General features: G+C 39.5%; 1 long non-coding RNA gene across 1 annotated transcript in view; it reads right to left on the bottom strand.

The window, feature by feature from the left end:
* Positions 1–17,541, bottom strand: part of LOC116698122 (uncharacterized) — a 20,761-nt gene extending 3,220 nt beyond the window's left edge. The window contains exons 1-2 of the long non-coding RNA XR_004334125.1: positions 17,529–17,541; positions 13,287–13,297 (exon numbers count right to left, since the gene is read on the bottom strand). This is a non-coding gene — a long non-coding RNA (uncharacterized LOC116698122). The remainder of the gene's footprint in view (positions 1–13,286; positions 13,298–17,528) is intronic.

Genomic DNA, 17,541 nt, shown 5'->3' with positions numbered 1-17,541 from the left:
ACATTTATGAACCCATGCTAAAGTTGATTAAAAAGAGGAATACAAAAAATAACTTTTGAAAATTGATGTTAATACTTTAATTTAAAAAAAATAGGAAAACTCTGACCTTTAAGGAAACCAATTTTCTTTGTGAATGATCAATGTATTGTAAATAATAAATGTTCTGAATGCCCAGATAGCTCAGTTGGTAGAGCGGGTGCCCATATATAGAGGTTTAACTCCTCGATGCAACTCCGACCTACAGCCCTTTGCTGCATGTCATTCCCCCTCTCTCTCCCCTTTCATCGCTTCAGCTTTCCTGTCAATAAAGGCTTAAAAAATAAAATAAATTATTGTTCTTCCTTAAAGCACTCATAGCAGGCTTTTTCCCTTTCCTTATTTGTTTTGTATATCTTTTTTGTGCACGTTATAGGTTTACAAAATGAAAAAGCCCAAAGTCCACCCTAAGGGGACTTACCATCTTCCAGAGAAAACACTGTTCACAAATTGCTCCAAACAGCTCTATTGTAGTCCAGCCTTTACTTTACTTTACACATTGTAAAGCTTGTGTGGCTGCTAACATGGCACTCCACATACCCTTAACCACACCTAGGGATGTGCATGGTTTTATTTCAGTTAGCCTAAAAGCTGGTTTGATTTGCGTTGGGAGATGATTTTATGGAAAGTACCCCATGCCAATCTCTAGGTATGGAGAAGGGTATGTGATGATATGGGGCTATTTTAATTCCAAAGGCCAAGGAACTTTATCAGGATGCATAGTATCCTGGATCCATAAAATAACTGGCCTTTAGTAATAAAAATCTGCCCTCCTCTATGGGAATTTCACATAGGTGTGTACGTACTTATGCCCCCTGTATTTTAAGAAAGAACATTTATTAACTCATGATACATGATTCATTCACAAAGAAAAGTTGTGTCCTTAAAGGTTGGAATTTTTCCTATTTTTTTTAAATTAAGGCTTTAAGATCAATTTCCAAAAGATGATTTTTTTGTATTCCTCTTTTTAATCAAGTTTATTATGGGTTAAAAAACTTAGGAGCACCACTGTATACTTAAGTTGCATATGTTGGAGAGCTTTGGGAATCCCATGGTGGTGTAACTTTCAACATATCTTTTCATAAAAGTCAGCATGAGGTGAGTTTGAATGAGACGCTGTCCATGGTCCTGCAGTTTCAGTACCACCTCTGTATTCTCTGGCAGCTGGGGAAAAGCTGGTATACTTCACTGATGTGTGTGCTTTTCATGAATGGGTGCCAACAGCCAGGTGTTGGCTGTATGCGTTATGCAAAACTTACGGTCTTAAAACATCTGCCATGGTTATTTCTTCTGGAGCTCATCACCCATCTGGCCAATTAAGACTAAGAGAACACATGGGATAAACACACATGTACAAACATAATTATATCCCGAGATCATACAGTGTATATTCATGCATATCAAGATGACTTGTGTATTTATTTGTATTAAACTAATTACTACCAAATATGTGATGCAGTTTTGGTATTTTAATAAACCTTGCAGGCCATATAATCATCATCAGTATTAAAAAGGCACTATTGTTCAATATTTACAATACTAATGAACCTTGGCTTGTGTGATATTTTGTTGTCTGATGATGGACTTCCTGTGAGCTTGTGTGGAGCAGCTGGTGTGTCATGTGTGAAAAACACATTTATTTCCCTTCAGTTTGGTTGGCCTACATTTACAGTGTAAGATCTGTTCCCTTGTTTTGCCCTGCACTGGTAAACTTTAAAAGTCAGCTTGGATACCTTATTTAGCAGGTGACAATGCAAGATAATGGTGGAGTGTTTTTCTCATGTACCCAGAATCACAGAGCTCCCTAGGCCACAACGATTGGGTTGCTGTATTTTATTAAATCACTGTTGCATTAAGCCAATTTGCAGCATGCATCCATTACTCACAACAAAGCAACAGTTAAACCATCCAGAGGTCCGCCATTACTCACTTACAATTAGGTTAGAGGATCATGACTTGTTTTTCTGTGTTTTGTTTAGCATTGCATCTTAGATCAATTCAGTTGATTGATTTGTCCATTCAAAGACCTGGAGTCCACTCTTTTAATTACAGTACTATAACCAATGTGGGAAATATCATTGTTGTGTGCATCTCACTTCCAGAAACCTACTTGATTAATGGTGGCATATATGCTGACTGGTAAAAGTAAAGGGAAGCAATGGGTGGGTGAGGCATTGTGCTGCACACAAGGAAAACTATATCCCATGGAGAGCCGAGTGCCCTTGGGTTAAGGCATGTTGTAGTGAACACCTACTCCATGCTAACTCAGCTCAAAATGCATCTGTATGATGCATGGGAGTTACACTTCAAATAAAAACCTTATTCTGTCAGAGCTATTTCTTTTACATATTTTATAGCTAAATTAGTCGAGACAAAAAGAGCAAAGATTTAGGTAGAGCATTGATTTGACCTTTAATTCTTTATTGATCTATTAAAGTAATTATCATATGTGTTGGATTGTGAGTGGTTTGTTATATACTGCATCATGTAATGCCTAGATGCTGCTTTAATAATATATCAGAAATGAAATAAAAGACAGAAATGTACAGTAAAGATGATATAAATTGGGATCAGCAATCTAATGAGCAACACTACATTCAACTATGAAAAAATAAATTAAGTGACTGAACCCCCAAACCTGTACCACAAAAGGTTTTAACATGCTGATGTTGAGAGAGCATTTACTCTAATTGCATGGTACTCACATCAATAACAGGTACTGGTGTCTGTGACTGGATTAGATTACATTTATCACTCTGTGGCTTAAGGACTTGTGATTTGCCTGTCAAATCACAACAGTTCCAGCTTTGAGTGATTCCAAAAGGAAGGTTGGTGCTTTAGTGAAGCAGCACACATATTCAAGCCTTAGTGCCAGAAAACCTCCATTGTTTGAGCAACAAAGTCAATGCCTACCTTGTTGTTTCACAGCATGTGGAAGGGGAAAGTGGAAATACAATTTCTGTGAAATGATCCACCTTGTGTCGTATTACATTCTTAATAAGTGAATTCTAAAATAAATCAAGGGATAAAAATACACAGCTTTAAATTATTCCACCACCAACACTTTCTTGATACTGTATGGTTATTTTGAAAATCACACTGCCATTCATTCAACCCGGCCATCCATTCATTCATTCCATATAATCTCTGAGAATTTAGAGCAATCTGAAAAACAGCAGCAGCCACAGCAGCATCCACTGTCCCGAGCCTAATCCAGGTCTCACGGCAGAATAGCTCTCTCTGTCTCTCTTTTTCTCCCCACCATTCTACTCACTCTGCTACGGTGGCCCATACACATACAAGCATGAAGCACAGTTGCAAGGCTTACTCATTGTCCATATAGCCATTATGGCCCTGTCTCAGAGAATAATCCACTAGTGCAAAACAAGAGTGTTATTGCTGCTTTTGCTGCTGTGCCTAACCCCGTATGTCACTGCACACATTCTACACCATCTGCCCTCAATGACAAAAAAATGGAGCAAAAAATGGGCTTAATATGCAACTTTACAATATCATTTAATCTGCCAGAGGTTAGTGCTTTCCCTTAGCCACTATTAAAAATGTTACACCCATCACGGGATGAAAAATGTGCTTTGAGAGAGTTGCATGAAAATATGTAAAATGCTTAAATAAAGCTTCACTTGTTATTTTCCTCCCTGTGCCTTGGGCTCAAAGATTGTTTTAAACCACCCTGTGTCACGTTTCCATTAATTTGCAGGGTCAGAAATACTGTCCCCTGTATCACAACTGTGAGGGAACCAGTGCTAGTCCCTGTGTGAATGCAGCTGCATTCTCTAGGCACAAGCACCATATGTTGCCACCCACAAACAAAGTCATCTGACAGCAAACTGCTGCCTGGATGGCTTGCTTTGCCATTGTCCAGACTGTGACCGCTGATTCATCACAAAGTCAGACATCTTCTGTAGGTCAGCCATCCATTGTTGTTTATCAGACTGGCAGTGGAAGGAGAATTAGTTCTTATACATAAGCTTACACAAATCCTGCTGAGGGGAAATTATATTTACAGATTACATACACTTGGAGTTGAAACGCCAAGTGAATAAACATAATTTCTCTCAGAATATCTAAACAAAAAATAATTAGGATCTGTACAGACATTACCATCAATCATCTTCAATGATCAGTCACACTTTTAAATAATTAGGGTGCATGTAACACAACCTGAGGTGACATTAAAGCCTTTCATCTTTTCCTATTGGTAAGAGTTTTCCACTGAGGTCATCAGTATGCCCCTTTTTTCTCTCCAGCGGAAATGGCTCTCCAACACTAACTGGCACTTTCCCCACTGACTAACCATTCCTCTTTATGGATAATTACATTGTCGCCAATTCAATTCTGACGCTGACAAAAAGAACGCCATTCCCTAACACTCTGAGGACCTTCTCATCCACAGATTAACCATTTAAGAAAAGCATAGTACGTAAAAAGAAGTAGTAAGAAGAGTACGTCTTCTGCTACTACAACAGAAACACACCTTTCAGAGTAAGACTTTTAGTAAAGCCATAAATATTTCAAAAAAAGCTAATGTACTCATTAGCTGCATTAATACATTGATATTAATAACATCTGTGTTGGCAGCAGATGGTGGGATAGATCTACTCATTAACTTGACAAATTACGAAATGTTGGTATGTGTCTACAGCTCAAGGCTTTCTCACTTTGTTTCACTTAAAATCTGTGATCAGAAAATGAGTCTTATCTAAACTTCAAATATAACAAATGTTAATATATCCTTAGAGAACACATTGACAACATCCTCTCTAGATTTCCGTGAGAGACTTGTGAAAAGCAAATGTCATCAAGCTTTGGCAAATCTCCAGATATTGTCATCCACTTGGCAAGTTTTTGACGAACAGTTCATTACCACTGTTGTCAATTGGCTTGCAGGGCTCAATGGAGTGATTGCCTCATTTCAGTTATCCCCCGTGATCAGAGGTTACCATGGAAACTGGTGCGCCTCCGAAGACGTGCCGCTGTCCCTCTCCCCCTGGCAATGTGGGCTATTTTCCATACAAATGTTCAATAGCGCTGTTTTCCTCGTTGATGTTACATCACAACTAAGCCCTGCTTGTGCATTAAGTGAACACTATAATATACATTAAGCTCTAACTTGTATTATAAGCAACAGGATTAGCTGGCTAACACTGAAACTGTATGAGTATGATTGATAAAGCTTCGGTCATCCCTTATGTCACTGTGCACACTGTGTGTAAGTGTAGTATTGTGTTTATACTGTAGGTAGAGCTCCATGCACAGCATTATATTAGGGACTCTCACTCAGTAGCCTGACTCCACAGCGTTGTCTATCTGGAGGACAGCCAATAAAAAAAGACTTGTACACATTCAAACTACAGTAATACAAATATTGTTGTGCATTACACACAGCCTGCACCAACCATCTCATATTTTGTTTCTCATAAATGAAATACTGAATTATATATATGAATATTAAAATATTTATAAAGTTTAGGAACTAGCCTATACACTCATTAAGACAGACAGCTACATGCATGTATTTCTACAAAAGATAGCCACCACACTAGCAAATGCTTGTATAACTGCAATAAATTATTAAGACAAGGGGATTAAGAAAGGGGGATGTGAGCCTTTGAATCATGCTTATTTGCTTTTTCTCCTCAAAAAGGAGGTATGTTTTTAGACAGAAATACAACCTGCCTAAGCATTTTAATGCATTATATCCCCTTGTGCTTTACTGTACTTCTCTCTGATCTTTAGTATCATACACTGTCATATCAGTGATGCAGATGCAGCAATTATCTGTGATGACTAAAAATAAAACAAGAGATGCATGCTTCTTGCTGTACGTAGGAAGATGAGGAAGCACTTAGGGATAAACTCAGTATAAATGTCTAGATGAAAGTACTGTAAGCATGGTGTATGTCTCTTCCAGCCTTCACCTTTTTCAATGCATACATTCTATATAGGGGTGGAACGGTTCACAGAATCCGGTTCATTTCATGGTTTTGGGGTCACAGTTTTCGGTTCAGTTGAGAATGTTTTTGGCACAGAGAGGGGCAATGCCAATTTCAACATGCAATTCATATATTTATATTGAAAAACAAGTTAACTGCCTTGACACAATTCTGGCTAAGAACACAATGAACATAAACACTTTTTTTATCCTGGTTCTACAGTGTCCTGGTTATTTTACTTTGCTGCAGTGACACCCAAGAAATGACTTTGGATCAGCACAAAGACAGTTATAGAGTGACACATTTTACTCATTACTTAAATTGAATTGTAGTTGTTCATATGACTAGTTACAATAGTAACTATTGCACAAGTTACATTTCACTGAAATATGAAATTCAACTTTAGAGTAATCTTAAAGTAACCCTTTAAAATCTTTAGATGGTTACAAAAAGTCAAACTCAATCCAGGAATAAATGACTCTATGCTGACATCGTGTGGTTGTTACCAAAAGTTACAGTAACAGTTTTTAGATGTGACGTCTCCTATCCTGATCTGTGTATCCTATCCTTGTTTAAACTACCCAAACCACATGACACAATCATGTTTTTTCCATGTAAAAGCTGGCAGAATACACTTTGTCTTTATGTAATCCTGTTCTGCTAAACAATGTCAGAAGTACACACAACTCAACCCTAAAAAATGCCCAACAGTCATGCTCAGTTGTGGCAACACTGCATCTCATTCTGTAGTACAATATAAAAAAAATTACTGCACTGCACGCACTTGATTTATCCATGTATGTAGGACTACCTGCTATAATGAATCAAACGCCCAGTTCGATTCATTATAATGTTAGTGTCCATTCAGAGACCAAAGGTTGATTTCAAAATACTGTAACAGCTAACCTATAAGCAGATCATTTTTTATCCATTAAACCCTTGATCAGACTGTAAAATGCCATCATGTCTGTCTTTTTACGTTTTAGCAGCTAATAGGACAAGAAGAACATGTCATGCCATTAAAACACTAACAAATAAAAAGGCCCAACAACTGTTCTTGTCAAGTAACACAGCGCGTAGCAGCTGAGTGGTTGGCAGATGGATGAGGTTAGGCATTGACCTCGAGTGGTTAGCCCATTAGTTAAGGGATGGGACTTGAACGCACCAGCATAGATGCCTGGCCAATCCTACCGCTTGTATGCTATGAAGGGTGTGTCCTGCAAAGAAGAGCAGTGGGATTCATAATATTATGGCTCTACTACCCTAATGATAACAGAGTAGGAAGAAAATCTGCTACTGGTAAATCTGAGCTGTAGAAAAGATTCAAAATATAGGCCCCAAAACGATAATCCTCTAAATGGCTGTTTTAACACTATAGTGGGTAAATCAAGTAACATCGTAATGCCAATCGCCAAAGCCACTATGTGCTTCCAGTGTAAGGCTGAATATCATTTCTCCATCTTACCCCTTACCCCTACCCCTTGGCTCTTGAAACCAAGGGGTAAGGGGTAGGGGTGAAAACATACCCCTATGAAATGGGACACCACTTGGTTACATCACCATACAGTATTGATCACAAACTTAATCCCAGCCTTGCATGGGAACTCAAATTCACAGTTTTATTTACGACAAAACATGTTTAACACATTTTCTGTTGTAAGCTACCAAACACATATCATGTCATTTCTCAGCTAAATCAAATGTCATCAGTAAGAGACTTGAGAGCGGTGTTTGACATCTCACCACGATGCTCTGGACCAAGGTACCAAGGTTTGTTGGTTTTGTCAAAAAACTCAATGCATTTCAATAGAAAATTTGCAATTGCAATACCTCTGCCACAGTAAATGCTGTAAACACGAAACCTGTGATGATTGTTTGGCATGCTGCTCAGAGGCTCTGTACCAGATTTAGTCAAGATAGGCCATTAGGGGGCGCTATAATCAACTAGACCAAAACCAACTTTTTCGAATTCCTCCTAGACCATGCGCCTGATCTGCACGAAACTCGGCCCATATCATCTCCCGACCGACCTGACAAAAAGTCATAAAAAGATTTTTTATGGAATAAAATGTTTGCATACAAATAAATTTGTGTAGCTAAATATGACAACACCAACTTTGCCACATCTCTACCAAAATAAATGCATTCAAAGCCAAACTTTAGATTATTTCTTGGTATGACCCTCTGAGGCTATAAAACAATTTTCACAAACATTGACCACTAGGGGGTGCTACAAATACAAGAAGTCAAATCTCATGAACTGCTCATCCAATTTTTACAAAATTTGATGGGTACCATCTGGGGCCTCTCCTGAGGCGCCCCTTACAGTGGAGTAGTGATTGGTTCAAGTGGAGGTGGCCTATGGGCCAACGTCTGGATTAACCACTTACACTAGAGTGAATTACTTTTAGTTAACAGGGTAGATGTACAATGGGTAGTTGACCTGACTTAACAAATATACAGTTGGACCAATAGGTGGCGCTAAAATTATGTCAAGTGTTCACTGAATCAAGCCGAGTCACTTGATTTAGGCCCCGGCCATTTCTGCGTAAAGTTGTTTTGCAATATCGCGCTAAGCGCGAAACCTACTTTTTCCAACGTGCCCTATGCTGTGCAACAAATCTGCACAAAACCTGGTTTCTAGCATCTCCAGATGGCCGTGACCAAATGTTGTATGAACAATTTTACGGGCGCTAGAATCAACGTAGACCATTTTGGGTAATTTTTGCCTACTGAGGTCGTGTGCGTCGTATATGACGCCAAATGTTTGTGTGGCATTGTTGTGTGTAACATCAACATATATCTGTGAGATTTGTGTTCTGTTTTATTTATTTATTTGTCTTTATGGTCCTACGACCTTTTTAACATTCAAGTGACCCCAGTGCAGCTCAAATATTCTAATAGCCCACTTTTTCCTCAAAAGAAATGATGTTCATAGATTGACTAAGGACAACAGGGTTGATGTTTTACAAGTTTTTATAGCTTGTAAAACATCAAAATGAAACCAGACTGACCAGAGGTTGTCAAAAATCCTTTGGTGCTCTGGGGTATTTGGAACGGCAATGCACCGCCGACCTTGCGGCTCACGCCTCTTCATATTTCATATTTCCACCCCATGGGATGCTTTGGATTCTGCTTTCGCGAGCTCCCCGGTTCGCCAATGCCGACTGGCGTCAGAAGGACTTGCACAGGGAGGCTTGGTCTCGGTCATGACTGCTTGCAGTTCTAGTCTCTAGTATTTGTTGTCTGCCACACCGGCTGAAACTCCCGTGAGCTTGAATGAGCAACAAACATGAAACTTGGAGGAATAACTGGAAATGGTGTGCATGTGCTTCTTTAGAAATAAGAAACAATCGGCCACATGGCGGCACTGTAATTAAGACTTCAAAATGCAAACTTTGAAAGGCCACGCCCCCCCACACCGTAAGTCCGATTGACTTGAAATTTTTCAATTATCACAAAACTCACAGGGTATGTTCAGATAAGTGCCCCAGATACACCAAGACAGTTTTGTATACATACACTACAAGGGGGCAAAATAGTTGAGTGGCATATACACACTTTACTATAAATAACATATTTATTGTTCAATCATCACAAATCTCTCAGGATTTGTCCTCATATGTAACCCAACCACGCCCTGAAAGTTTCATTCAAATTGAACACCAGGGGGTGCTATACATGCAAACAAACTGCAGGTGAGATAGTGCAAATCAGGCTATAAGTGAATAAATGTTTTTGTAATAAAAACAAAACATCCAGGAAATGTCGACATAATTACCTCACATATAAACTGCAAGTCCCATTCAAATTGACCACCAGGGGGCCCTTTAAATGCACAATAACTGGACTTGGAATGACACAAATCAAGGTTTGAGTTTGGAATCGCAGCTTGCGGCTTTATTAACAATTGTTTTTGTGTTGTTCATCTCCTTTTCTCAAATTGCCGTGAGCTGGACTGAGCAACATATCACACTGAATTGAATATAAATGTTTTTGACAAATCAGTTGTAGGGATTTTAAACAAAATGCAGTGTTTGTCCAATCGTTACAAAGCTTGCAGGATATGTTTTATAACGATGTTGGACCCCATGTGTGAAATTGCTACTGAGAAAAAAGGTTTGAACCTGCGAATGCGGCTGTATTTGTTGTTTTTGTTTTTGTTTTTTTCTTTGTTTGTTTTTTAGCAATTTCTCTGTCCTAGATAGTAGGAGATTTAATTTTGTTGATTCAAAAGTTTATTGAATACTGAACATTCTTCTTTAACTGTAACATATATACATATATCTATATATATATATAGATATATGTACAACAATGCCACACAAACATTTGGCATCATATACATGGACTCTAACAATTGTTGTCTGTAACATTTCCTTAACAGATAATGTTGGAAAGTCATGGCCCATGCACTAAATACATAAACCTTGCAATCTGAATTCATCCTTCATGTGCTGTTGGGAAAAATAGTGCTTCATACATGGATGAATACTGTTACATGAATATTGCAGGTTTTTTGTTTTGTTTTCTGTTTTTACAATGAATGGGCTTAAAAGCTTTGTGTTTATCTGTGTATATTGTATATACCATGTTAGACCAAAGGACAGTGACATAAAGAAGAGTGTGCAATTGTTTAAGTTTGAGTCTATTCTGTGTTGGATAAATTCATGTCAATTCACAGTAAACAGGAGAGGGCAGTGTTGACCAAGATATAACTTCTGTAAGATGTCAGATAATACAACTGGTTAACCTGTTTCATTTGTTTTATTGTAGTCAAGGCTTGACTTGTGACATTCTCCATGAATTGTTGGTATATGAATCCAAACTGAAAATAAACAAGCTGTTTCTAATGTGAGATCCCTGATGTCATTGGCTTTTCCGTATAACCTACACACTCCACCATGGAAAACTCTTTATGTAATGACTTTTGCACCAGGTTTCAATGGAAGAGGCAACAGATCATGATCTACGCATGTAAACAAGTATTTTACTGTAAGGTGACGCTCAGCTTGAGGTTATTGTACTGGGTAGCTTCAAACTCATGCTCACAGAGTGACCTGACTGGTGGGACCAAACCTGTGGTGCAGTATGTGTTGGATTACCACACTGGGAATTACAGAGGAAGGTTATAAGCCTGTCTAGGCTTGCCAGAGGCAGGGTGAGAACTACAGAGACACCCAGAGAAATAACCTGACAAAAGATGCGCAGACGGAGACAGAAGTGATAGATAGATGGATAGATAGATAGATAGAATAACTTCCACTTCAACCGCATGCATTTTATTCCGCATTTTATTTTAATCTGCTCCAAACTAATGAATGTTTGTGTCAATGTCATGTAAATCCATCCTAGTTGGGTAGATTCTTAGTGAGAAATCTGTGTTAGGGTGCAGAGTAAGTATACTTTGAAGTTACCTCTCCACTGAAGAAAGGTAGACAGTGTTAAAAGTCATTCTTAAGTGTGGCACTGATGATAGAAAGATGTTCTTGTGAAGGGGGGAATGGTGCCATACCTATGTAACATTCATATCATTTGAATTATGAATCAGAGTAAGGAGAACTCAATGTTCTAAGCTGATGAATATTTAAAGGATTGAGTATACAGATCATCACATTGACAAAGGGAGAATACTAATGTCCTCTTCTCTGAGTCTGATTAGAGGTTAAGCAGAATGCAAACTGCATAATTTATTTTCATTCTTGCATTTTTGTACCTTTTGATTTGGCTCCCTCTTTTTTAGGTTTGATAACTTATTTGTACAGAAGTCTGTCCCTTTTTAAACAGAATATGGTTCAGTAAAGCAAGCAAACAAGGGATAATTGGGGTTAAAGAAAGTTAAAGTTATATTTCAACTTTTATTGTGCAAAATGTTTTATGTGGAGCAGACCTACTCTGTAACGATAAGCACTCCACGAGTCTTACATTTCCAAGACCCATGCTCCTGTAGTTGACATACACAGAGTGCCCACTGTCCCGACTGACACAGACACAGTCCACAATCTATTAAATTGAATGTTGTATTTAACTGGTTTGGCGCCAGGGCAAAGTTACATGCTTTTGTATCTTTCTAACTCCTCTCTCTGGTGGAATGTGCTTATTTCAGGAAGAGAGAGGCAGAAAGAGAAAGTGGGAGTGAGAGCCCATGCAGGTGAGAGTGTCTAACAGTGAGGAAATCAATATGATGTAAATTATTAAGAGCTCAGGAATGCGTCTGACCCCTACTGTCTTGCAGCAGGCTGGGCTCTGAAGGCTGGCAGGTGGACGCGAGCTTGGACTCTCCCTCTAACACTCATTAGTGGCTGGGAGCCGGGGCTCCTTGTGAGTGGGAAGGCAGGGATCACAGCGGGGAAGTGATGGCCCAGGCCTCTCACATCCCGGCTCAGCCTTCGCTCTGGCTCTGCCAGCCTCTCCCTGGAAGCTCATTAGTAAGTGCACTGATGCATAAGAGCTAGTCATTAGCTGGGCTTTTTTTCCGTCTTCATCTCTCTTTCCCTCGACACCATGTCTGATCCTGAAGACCGGTGGCAGTGCTGGTTTAAAGACGAGAGAAGTCCACATTACCGCAGGTACTCTAGACATATGGATATGAGACAGTGGTAACCATCAGATTTTCCCTCTCTTTTTTAAAGGGGGTGCAGGGTGGGGGTGTCAATTTGGAGTTCTTCAAATGGAGTCCATCTATAGCCCTTCAAACCAAAGAGTAAACATTAGTGCTTGACCAGGACTTTGGCTGAGCGCCCCTTTCTTCCTCCATGGTTGGTTTTGATCTAGGGTATTTGCTTTTGCTGCTGGCCAGATCCCCTCAGCACCTGATGGTTGCCTAGGCTCTGAGTAAATAAGATCTGGGGCCCAGGCCTCTTTGGGGCTGCTGGGTAAATAAGGTCTCTGGTGTGTGTAACGTGCCTGGCAGCAGGGTGAGCACTGATGTGGAGGCCTCCAGAGACACACCATCCCCCTTTTCTATATCTAGCTGTTTAATTCTGTTATCCTCTCTTTCTCTAACTTACTCCATTCTCCCTCCCTATCCACAACACACACACACACACACACACACACACACACACACACACACACACACACACCACACACACACACACACGACACACGCACGCAAGCACGCACACACACCCACACACACACACACACACACACACACCCACACACACACACACACACACACACACACACACACACACACACACACACACACACACACACACATAGTATCTTTGTGGGGACCCGTCATTGACATAATGCATTCCCTAGCCCCTTTCCCTAACCACAACTAAATACCTAACCTTAACCTTAACCCTCACCCTAACCATAACCTAATTCTAACCCTAATCCTAAAACCAAGTCTTAACCCTCAAGCAGCCCTTTAAAGTTGTGGGGTCAAGCATTTTGGCCCCACAAAGCTTGTCGGGACCCCACAGTTATACTGAACTGCCGGTTTTGGACCCAACAAATTTTGTTAAAGAAGAACACACACACACCCACGCACACACACACAAACACACACACACACACAACACACTCACACACACACAAAGAAACTGAACATTTTGGATTTGCAGCATATGAACTATTTTGTCAAGACAATACCCAAAGTTATTCACGTGCTTTTCATATGCTTCTGTAATGCCTGGAGTTTTCAGATGTATACTATTCCAATTTAAAGATCCTGTAATTAAAAGTGTTTAAACATCACATAGGATCAAGCTCCTGTCTCTGAGGAACAGTTTGGCATTTAGTGAGTCTTTAAATGTCAGAAAGATAAATGACGATGATGGCATCTGTTATAATGTAATTACTTTCCCAATGGTGATCTTCAAAGCCTGCAAACTAATGGATTTCATATACTACTGAAAGATTAAACAATTTAACACCTGATGTCTTCATGGCTTGTTAAAACAAAAAGTGGCCATAAGGGATCTGCAAAATATAGTCGTTATTTTGCTCAACCTACATATTGTGTACCTTGTTGCCTTCAGCTAGTCTCACGCTAATAGTGGCCTTTTTGTAAGACACAACTGTTGTCCAATGTCCAAGTTTCCCTAGTAAATTGTTCAGCAGCTGATGTAATACTGTGGTAGATCTACATATTCTGTAAGGAGGTACATTTACATGCTATAGTGTCATTCAGCCACTGTAATGAGGGATTTGCCTTTGTGAAAGTTTACTGAGTCAAATCTCATCAGCTTAATGTGATCTGGCGCTAGCCATGCTGGATCCCTTTATGCCAATTAATCCAGGTTGTAACTCACAGACTCCTGCTGACCAATTCACATCCATTGTTTATAGTTTTTGGCTACAGGAGCCTCAAACCTCCTTGTTAGAGCCAAAAACCACAAGAAACCCACCACCTCTTTCAGCCCCATCATATTGTCTGTTGACTGCCAGCAATTAGTAAAGCCAAGCAGGCTGAGAAATGACAAGATGGGGCATGGCTATTGCAATGCATGGCCGTTGTTGGCTAACACGCCAGCTGAAAGCCTTAACAACGTTTGTTAACCCTGGGGGTCACAACTGATTCACTAGTGCAGACAGAAAACAAGATTTATGTAGCACAAATCAATACGCAGTCAGACTTACAATTGTAGAGCGCCAATCCAGGCACTTCTCTCTATCAGTCTAACATGACACTAATGTGTTTTTATTCCTGTTTAACCCAGCCAACGATGAATCTGTTGGCAGGCCAAGATGGACACAGTGAAAGGCAGGCTGCCCTTGATTAGTTGGGGAACACATGGCAACATGCAGAGGCTGATGCAATGGCCTTTCAGTCGTCAGGTTTCCTGCTGGGGGTTGTTTATCCATTGTGAGAGAAATCAGCAATTTACATCCCAGCGCCTGACAGTGTATCAAATTGACTAATGACAGTGTACTTGTCTGTTGATCCCACTCAGTGCTGTCTTAAATAGATTAGAATGAATGCAGTTCCTCCAGTTCTCCTCACCAAAAGTGTTCACTAACCAACCTAACTGGTCCTCTTCATTCTCCCTGCCATCAGCTCTGATTTCATTAATATTGCTTGTCAACTGAACACAAAAGGACAAACACCTGGCAGAATTCTCCCTGCAAACACATCTAGGTTAAATTATTGTACAGTAGGAATCCTTCTTTTACAAGCTGGCAGGCCAATAATGTAAAATTAGTTTAATGTCCTCCCCATTTACCCTGTTAGAGTGGGAAATTGGAAAGTGACATGAGTGTGACGGGTGGTATTCTCTGAGCATTGACCAGCAGGCACAAAAGAGGAGTTGAGTCTGGTGCCAAGTTCTATTTCAGGGGCTGCATTCCAATTGATTAGGAGGCTTGTGAAACAAACGCTGGTGACAGCAACGAGAGTACGGCCCTGGCAACTGTTGGGCAAAGAGCCAGGTGTAAAGTCTTCCCTTGAAGCATCTCTCTCTCTCTCTCTCTCTCTCTCTCTCTCTCTCTCTCTCTCTCCTCTCCATCTCTCTGTCTCACACACACACAAACACACAAACACACACACACACACACACACACACACACACACACACACACACACACACACACACACACACATTAGTGACACATTAACAACAACCACAATGTGACCACTGGGATAACTTAGCAGCATTATTTCTCTGCATATGATTATGTATTAGACCAGTGTTTGCTAATAAACAGATTCCTGGTTTACAGACATATTCCTGCATTTGCAATAAACTTGGTCCTTGACAATGAGTCCTGAATTGTGCTTCAGTCAAGTATAGTTTTGAAGTACTTTGAGTACTTTTGGCCTGATCTTCAAACTATATCAATCTATATGTGTGAGTGTAAAATTATAAAATTGACTGAGTTTGTGCATTTGTGTGAAGGGCAAGTGGGTGGGCATGTGTCTGTGCATATGCCTGGTCTTAGCAGCAGCACCCTGTAAACCCAAGCTTGTCTTAATAGCGAAGCTGATGATTGGATAAACAGTCTGAGTCTGGATTATTGTACTGGAAAATGAAAGCATATGCACAATTTGCATTTTAATGAGCAACTGAGCATTATAAAACAAATTGTCCTGGCTCTTACAATAAAGCTGTGGCTTAATTTAGTAATCAAATATTTTATAAACACACTTGTAGATCAGTTATCATTATAATACCCCTGTAAACACTAAGGATGCATTTAGAGTATACTCAAAATAATTTGAGTATGTAAAATTGGCTTTATTTTTTTTTCATCTTGGTTTACTGTATATTGAATACACACCAGTCATGTTGCATCTTGCTCTTTGCAAATCTGCTTTGATTGTGACACTTATGAGGAAGCCATGCATATAATTTATGCATGTCTGATGCAAAGTTCAGTAGGCCTGTGCCAAACAAAAAGGCTGTTCAATTAAAAGGAAGTAATGTCATCCTATATAATAAAGGATATCTGTGCATACATAAACTGACAGAAAAGCATGATGGCTCATTCATGTCATGCAATGTAATTTAGTTAATGCATTTCCCCTTGCTCTTTAAAACACTTACACATTCAAATTTGCCATCATAATCTGTATGACAGAGGACATTAATTATGTTCGTTGGCTGATCGCTGTCTCTTCACAACATCTCTGATTAAAATTTCACACATTGTAATGATGTGCTTCAAAACTAGAAGCTGTGAAATTTGCTAAGCAGTCAGCGGGCTTGCATTTCTTATTCTTGGGAGGTTCGTCCAACGCACACAAAACCCCCACATATAACCCAAATCAAAGCTGTTAAGTGCTTGAGGAAAAGCTTTATTTACATGCAAATGGAAATATATCTTATAAACGTGTTCATTAAAATATTGTACAAATGAGGGAACAACAAAGCAGTAACTTTCTCCAGATATGGGTTCAAATTTCATATTTGGGAAGTTTAATTAAGCAATAGATTATATTTTGAAAGGAGTGCTCTCTTTAATGAATCCCCAGAGACTGCAGATAAACACTGCAATAGTATCAAAGCATTCAATCTCTTAAATGGATGTGAAAATTAGGAATGTAAATGGCTTTGAGCATTTATTTTCACTGCTCGTGGGAATATTTACCGGATAACGACTACACTTATGTAACCTACATTATACATATACTTTCATTTTTTGAAACCACATGACTGTGGCTCGAAAAATTTCAAGGACAAACACTTATTTAAAGCATGCTTTTAACAGCTACACCTGTCAAAAGAAATTGAAGCAAGTAGACTTTTCTGTTCTAGTTAACCTGATTGCATGTAGATTTATCTTTAACATCAATGCACAACACTACCAATACGGTATCTGATTCTCACTCTTCTGTTTGGGTGAGCTGTTGTTCCACCAAAGGGCATATCTTGAAAGAACCAATGGTCATTTTAGCTTTTTCAATAAGATGTTTGCCTGAGTGTGGGTCTATACTCTGCAATCCTGAAACAGTGCAGAGTCAGTGAACCCTGGTACATTGTGTGATGGAGGAGTGCTACGTGCCTAACATTCACCTCTGCGAGGCCGGCTGTTGTTTTTCCCTGTAATGTCCATTTTATTGGGAATCTCAGCGAGCCTTCACACTACCTGCTGTGCT

Source organism: Etheostoma spectabile, chromosome 11 (genome assembly GCF_008692095.1).
Source record: "Etheostoma spectabile isolate EspeVRDwgs_2016 chromosome 11, UIUC_Espe_1.0, whole genome shotgun sequence".
Taxonomy (NCBI): Eukaryota; Metazoa; Chordata; class Actinopteri; order Perciformes; family Percidae; genus Etheostoma; species Etheostoma spectabile.
The sequence above is the reverse complement of the archived record's forward strand: the minus strand, read 5'-3'. Positions and strand labels throughout refer to the sequence as shown.